Source organism: Haliotis rufescens, unplaced genomic scaffold (genome assembly GCF_023055435.1).
Source record: "Haliotis rufescens isolate VD_foot unplaced genomic scaffold, xgHalRufe1.0.p SCAF_14, whole genome shotgun sequence".
Taxonomy (NCBI): Eukaryota; Metazoa; Mollusca; class Gastropoda; order Lepetellida; family Haliotidae; genus Haliotis; species Haliotis rufescens.
Genome location: NW_025963824.1, coordinates 24,857,284 through 24,865,069, shown reverse-complemented (window position 1 = coordinate 24,865,069; position 7,786 = coordinate 24,857,284). Strand labels below are relative to the sequence as shown.

The 7,786-nt window shown below is 37.2% G+C and overlaps 2 protein-coding genes across 2 annotated transcripts in view; both read right to left on the bottom strand.

Moving 5' to 3' along the window:
• LOC124131236 (receptor-type tyrosine-protein phosphatase T-like) overlaps window positions 1-5,222 on the bottom strand; it is a 236,164-nt gene extending 230,942 nt beyond the window's left edge. The window contains exon 1 of the mRNA XM_048395189.1: window positions 5,181-5,222. The gene's annotated coding sequence lies outside the window, so the exon portion shown is untranslated. The remainder of the gene's footprint in view (window positions 1-5,180) is intronic.
• The window catches only part of LOC124131181, a 344,512-nt gene that overhangs the window by 62,404 nt on the left and 274,322 nt on the right, over window positions 1-7,786 (bottom strand). The gene's annotated exons all lie outside the window — the stretch shown is intronic.

Sequence of the window (7,786 nt, the reverse complement as noted above, 5' to 3'; positions counted from 1 at the left end):
ATTACAATCTATTCAAATAGACTATACGCGCGTCAAAGTGCGACTTGAATAGGAAGGCACATACTTGAAACGAATGAAAGAGGGAGTTCAACTGGAAAGCTATTTCAAACCACACAAACAAACGCTATTCAGGACAGTATGTAAACATAACATAGCTGTCACCATTTACGCAGCGAACACAAAATGTGCAGTCAAACGCGGCAGCTACACTGCAGTAGAAAAGTGGACAGTAAAAATATAGAGTTCCCTCCGCCATTATACACATGTTAACATTTCCCCTGTAAAACATTCAAGCGATGAAACAATGTCTTCAGTTTTCTTCAACTTACTTTATTCTACGAAGTTTTCAAAGAGCGTCATAGGGATTTTGCTGAAATGTTGTTTGCTGGGGGTTCAGAATGCAATGCCTTGTATGGTTAGTTTCTTCATGTGTCCATGCGAACATTTTACTAACCTTTGCATGTGGAAATGAATACCTTGAATAAGTTATTTCTTTACTCATACTCATGTACAAATACACAGCCGAGGGATATTCCTTTGTATGGATGGATCACAACGCATAAAACATCCCCTTGCTAGGATACTGTTTAAAGAAAGTGTTATGAACTTGGGCAAGCGCCTCTGGATATGATGTATCGTAAGAAAATGGATTGTGGGGGGAAACATAAAACATGATATGAGACATGAATATGAGAGATGAGGCTAACACTTCGCGTGTTGTGGAGGTTTTTTTGCAGCCTCGCCCTTGAGACCAGGAAGTAATCTGAGTGTTGCATAAAACTGTTCGGCATCGGAATGTGCGACTGTGATGTTGTGCTGCGATACTTTGCAGTCCTTATCTGATTGAGGATGTGACATGCAGAAACTTCCTCGATGATAGCGACGAGTAACACTCTGGGTTGAAGTCGCATTTTCAAACATAAATTTTTATCATGTTTAAATGTTCTCATTTTGTATGCATTTTAACCACATTACATCAGTATTGTGACTACTGCTGCACATCTGACCATTAATGGACTAATTCACGAAGTGAGATACAGTTTTGATGCAACAGGAATATGTGATTTCAAGAGATACTTTTTATAACAGTGGTTGTAAAAGTAACTTGCTGAGACTTATTAACACTAAATATCTAAGTGAGAGACAACACTGTTAATACAACACTCAGGTATTTGTGATTTCTTGTTAGTTTGAGCCGAAGATTATTTTTCGTAACAGTGGATGCGAAAATTGGCTAAAGTAACTGGATCAGACTAATTAACAGTCAACAACTAGTTGGGGCAATTCATGAGTGTTGTTTGATGATCGATTACGTCACTTGGCCGAATTGTATCAGACAGGTATTGAAAACCAGACACTCATATTTCAGTCATTTCCTGAAAGTCATTTCATACATTCATAGTGTAACATGTATCAGTGCGATTACTTTGGTGTGGGTTTCAATGATGACATATACGTTGCTATGATCAAGTAAATTCAACAGACATCGTGAAAGTTTCCGTTTTGTCTGACCTCATGACTGAAGCAAAATCAAGCGTAGCGACAACAGTAGTTATCTGCATTTCCCAACTAATTCTTTTGGTTACATTGGAAAACATAAAACAAATAACAGCACGCAGATTGTCAGATTGTTTCTGATTACTAACATAACACATTTATGTATATATACGATCCATCCGTCAACAACATCCTCCTCTGAAAATCCCACGTAGTGTTCACGCCATTTCCTAAAAGACCGCCACCGGTAGTGATGGCATACGTAAGTAAACATTGTTGTACATAATAGGTAATTCCTTTGAGGTGAAAATTAGTAACTCGGCATCCAGCGGGTTTATTGATCTTATCTAGTTTGCATTATCATCATCGCCTTGATAATCCACAGAAATAGCGGAAACCTTTTGGTGTAGGGTCACATAAGTTATGAGTGGTAAGCGGTACGTTTGGTGACGTCAATAATGACCGTTGTATGATGTATTAATGCACCACGGTGATCATGAGAATTGACAAAATGCATTGTTTCAAAGCTACAAAGGTGCTACTTTAGGGTGTGTAAGAGACAGATTACTGCACTCGTGCCTTTCAGATGCCATTTATCTTACAACGAGCGTGGTAATCTCTATATCACAACAGTCTCCGTATGGGCGAGAAATCTAAATTGTGCTAAAGATATTCTGCATTTTCTTATATTTACATCAGTTTAATTATTTCCTGCAATTGAATTTTAAAATATCTATAATATTCACATTTGCTAGAAATATCTAGAATGGATTTCAATGTTTAAAAGTACATGTACAAATATCTTTTTTCGATATAAACATAGAATGATTCTCTAAGAAGCACTGGCTGTCCAAAATATAACCATACCCACATTTATAAAGTATACATTTATATTCGCAAGTATATCTTTTCAGCTTGGATGCTTGCATTACACCTATGTTGGTTCCATGATAGTTTACTTGAAAGTATCACACCAAGAGATTTATAGGTTTCAATTTGAAGTAAATGTCCCCGAAAGTACCACTTTTCATTATTTGACAGTGTATTTCCTCTGCTAAATACATCATTTTTGTCCCATCCAAATTAACATTTCGTTTCCACGTATCGCAGTGCTATTCGAGCTTATTTATAAAGGTTTGTATCTTTAACAATACTTGAGAACATAATTCTTTCATCTGCTAATAGTAACATGAATATTGTTTTTTTAATTACAGGTTGTAATTGTATACCATCATCATAATTTCTTTTGATTTGAGCTGCAATCTCATTGATGAAAATACCTAACAAAAAAGGGCTCAATACACATCCTTGGCGTACACTAAGATAAACACATGATTTGACTTCCTCATGAAAACTACATAACAATTTGCCCATTTCATTACTGACACCATGTAAATTAAATAGATACCATCAGTTGCCCATACACACGGAATCGAATGCTTTAGAAAAGTCTACAAATATAGCGTACAACTCTTCACGTTCACAATGAATATACCTATCTATAAGAGCCTGGAGAAAAACATATCATCAGTGGTAGTCAAAATCCTTATCAAGGGTGTCCGACTACAATTACAATAATGCTAATCAATATCTTACTGAATATACTGGTACATTGAATCCCCTATAATTTTCAACCTCTGTCACTGAGCCTTTCTTGTGAATTGGAATGGTAGGACCAAGAGTCCAATCTTTTGGAAGTAAAAGGTATCCATCATTGTGTTAAATAATATGTCCAAATACGGCAGGATGTCATGAAGAGAGTATTTAAAGAAATCCGATATTAGTCCATCAATTCCGGGACTTTTCATGTTACTCAGATTTTTAATAGCGGATTTAATTTCTTCTTTTGAGATAAAGGAATCTAATATTTGTGTTGCAAAATTGGTTTCATCACTATGAAAAGAGTCCAAATGCTAGTTGTCTGCGGAATCATCACCTTTAGGAAGATATTTAAAGTCATTAAACCACTCATGAATTTCTGTGTTACTTTTGATTTTCTTCTTTTTGCTAATGGTTTTCAAGGTCGTCTAAATTTGTTTTGATGAACTGATATTTTCTTCTAGTTTCTATCCATTAAATTTTATTTCTTTTTTTTCTGCAAATAGCTTTATATACTCTTAAACAAGAAACGCAATACGGATATTTTTGGCCATAAAAGCAAAATTAGGGGACCAAGAGGTGCGAAATGAAGAGGTTCAATGTGTTATAGTATCAGTGACAAATTTCCCAGATACAAATGATCACAAGGACATGCAAACCATAAGTCGGAAAAACGCACCCAGTGCATTAACAAAAGGGCCATGGAGCTGCATGTACTGCACGTGCAGCCGCACTATGAACGGTATTAAAGTGCAGGGGTTTTGATTGCCTGGGACCTGCGTCAATCGAACAGTGACAGTTCAACAACATGCCAAGATTAACAGAAGTGCGGGACAGGTTTTGTCCATATCCATCCAGGGCAATCTTATGGTTCAACGATACATCAACGAAATTCTCTCATCGCACGTCCCCAATCGCAACCAGCGCCAACGGTGTATTCCAGCAGGACAACGCTCAGCCGCATGCAGCACGGATCACAAGAGCCTGTCTACACAACAACGTTGATGTTCTCCCCTGGCCCTCCAGATCCCCGGATTTGAACCCGATAGAGCACCTGCGGGATAAATTGGATAGACTGCTCCGCCGACGGCAACCACAACCCCAGGCGTTGCAGCAGTTGGCTTTTGCGTTTCAGGCCGAGTGGGATACCATTCCCCAAGATGTGATTCGCATACTCATCTCTTCCCTAGGCAGGAGATGTCAGGCCGATAATGTTTTCCTCATAAAGGTTATTATGATATACATCTGCACTAAGTTAAAAAGAAGTGGCCCAGTCACAACCCTTCCAGAATGCCCTCAAAGTCGGACCACAACTACCCATTTGATGTTTAACAGAGACTCACGTATTTTTTAACTTCGCTTACACCTATTCATGGAGATATGACAACTCCATTTTCTGATATTTATAACAGGAAAATCATCATGAGTTGGATCCACTAAATAACGTATGTTTATTTTTTTATCGTTAATTCAAATTTACAAACATTAATTTTCGAAGAAAAATGTTTGTATGATTTCTATGTAAGCTTGCCAGCGGACTTTCAATAACTCAAAGTGTGAAGAGATAGCTGTTAAGTAACAAGTCATTGACGTTACTTTAAACGCTATTACGTCACATGAGCACAACTGACGGGACACAATAGAGGATTTGAAGAAAAGTGATGATAAATGGTCTGTTTGATGTTGTTTTTTTTTACTCAGGGGTTTATGTTACTTGAACATCAGTTACATTAAACATAGAGCTGTTGGATAAACGAGGGTGGTTAAAACGCTGACCCGGGTTCGACTCCCTCATTGGCCATTTCTGTATACCCCGTCGTGATATGGTTGGCGTATTGCTAAACTAGCAACGTGAACCCCCACGTTCAACACACAGGTATAAAATGAGGTTAAAAGTTTCAGCTGGTCATTCCTAAAGAAAACAATGACACACGAGCAGTGTGTAAGCGGGTGTTGTCCTTCCATATCACAATACAGGCTACGGTGTTCCGGTGGTAACTTTTCGGCATTAAATAAATATAGAAACACATAAAGATTAATAAGCTGGACGTAAATGATATTGGTAGAGATATGATCAGACTTACCCGTTGCTTGCTGTGGTTAGAGCTGGGAGCCCCGCACTTGTAACAAGCTAGTGAATTGTACAATACCTAATCGCTCATATGTTGAAACTGGTTTGCCAGGTTTACCGTCAATGTTGTAACAGGAGAAGGTAGCGATGCATGAAGTCAAGCGTACATACTCACCGAGGGGATGAGATAATGATGTTGCAACATTTTTGTTTATTTCGCTCACATACATATAAAATGACATCAATATTGAAATGGGATTAGGTAACACTGAATTCTAGCTTGATTCATAACCACGTGTACAAGTGCATTATGATTAAAAAGTAAAGTAAAGATTGCTTCAGAGCACCAATTGTTCCCCGCCATTTAATGTCATATGCAGAGGAAGGAAGTGTTAACAGTGGGAGGAGAGGATTGATGTCAAGTTCTTATTGGTTGTTATTAATGAAGTTATCTTTGGAAATCACGAGAAAAGTGTCTTTAAATGGCAAGTACAAGGAAAACCAATAAACCAAGAAAAAAAATAAATGGTCCTGTCATATGGTATATGCCCACTATTAGTACCAATGATATATAAAATAATTGATTCCAAGTCCTATATAGATAACACAAGAAATGTCATTCTAAAACGTGCTTTATCAGCAGATATCAATTTTTCAGGTCCAAATGTTGGCTGTGTTAAAGAAAACAACCTTTTGAAATAGTAAACACAAAAACTGTTATGAATCCACAGTAAATAAACTTCAGTCCAAATGTAAAAATATGTTCACGCATTCATTAAAGGGCAAGTTCACACGGAAATGAACCAATTTTTCTTGTACTTTTTCCACATTAAAAGTGTTAACATAGAAGTGTCATAGACAAAAATATAAAAACATCATATTTAATTAACATATTTTTTGCATTAAAACGATTTATATTTTTCACATTTACCAAGTGTTCTATTTCCATAACAAAAACACCATGGCTTATGCCCCTTGCAATATGACGTCATTGGTGCCAATTGATAAACATTATGACGTCATCATGCTTTGTTAGAGCCGCTTCACGTGGTGTAGGTACAGTTTTGTGATTCTAGCGTCTCAGATTGCCAGCCAGAATTGTGTTATGCTGCGACACTACTGCGCCAGAGTGTGTCGTAGACCATGTTGTTTGACCGCAAACTGGTCCTTGATATCTTTTGCGTTGAGAATAGACAGGGACCCAGTTGAATTGGCACCAATTACGTCATAATCTAAGGGGGATAACTCAGGCCTATTTCGCTCGTCAAACGAAGGCCTCATAACGGCATATCATTTTAACACTATTGTGAGCTTCCTACTTTCACTGTGAAAAAAAATTAGTGTATATTTTCAAACACAGATACTAATTAATTCTAAAATTGCGTTTTGTTTAGAAAAAGAAAGAAAGTGATTTTTGCGTGTACACTTCCCCTTTAAGGATTCCCATTTAGATCATACAGGTTGGTCAAGTCATCTACAAATATTCAGAATTGTAAAAACAAATCTTAAAGGTCACATTTCTCAAAACTTCGATTAAGCAATCACAAACTATAAATTGAAACTGGTATATATACAAAAACACCAACCACATTAGAACAACGTCCCTTATCAATCATGAAAAGAATTTGGGACACTCTGTTAAAAGGACCCAATCTTTATAATTTTTACCAACAGTTATCCAAAAACAATTTCCAAGATCTGTTATCATATCTTCAATTTTTAACAAATTTCTTGTATGTTCAACATTACCATAGTTTTGCTGAATTCTCATATTGTTTTTATATAATAATAATAAAATTGTTTTAAAATATAATTGTTATAATGTACCTCATTTGTATTTTAAATGTACATGTGTGTTTTGCACTTATTGTGCATATATTTTGAAGTTTTGTGATAGTGTAATATTGCCGCTGTTTCTTCATGGAATGTTACGCAATACATATCTCATCAAAAACATTTTTGTTGTATGATAGTTTGTTATAGTTGTGTATGGGGGCACGGTTGGCCCAATCGCCTAAGGCGCTGCATTCGTTATGCAGAGTTGTGTCCCTGGCACACAAGAAACTTATGACAGTGTGTTCGAATCCCGGTTGGCCCGATTACACTACTGCCTAGAAGTTCATTCCCCTTACACGCATGGGCAACGCGTTACGCAACCAGTGTGCATCGGGTTGGTCACGCGTGTGAGACCCGTGTGCAACGCGTTGCACACGGGTGTGCACCCCGTCCGCCACTCCGCCACTTGTTATCCTGGCGAAAAATGATAATACACATGTATTTCCTAATGTCTCCTTTCTTTATGTGATTTTGTGGGAATAACATGAATACTGTTGCGATTAAATAGATCTGTTTTGTTTTATACGACCATTGCTTCTAAATCCGATGGTGTTAAGAGAATACATGGTCCTGGAACATGTTATTGCAATTGAAATGCTTTTATTGTGATTTGACATTAACCGTCTGTAGTACGACTTTCAGTGATAATATGTATGAGGTTTGGCGGCGCATTGTTTTTATTGGACCCTAATTACTTTATGATGACTTGGACTCTTTATCACAGCTCCATAGCCGTGAGGCTGGAAAAGAGCAGCATGTAATTAATGAGGGTGGGTTATATCA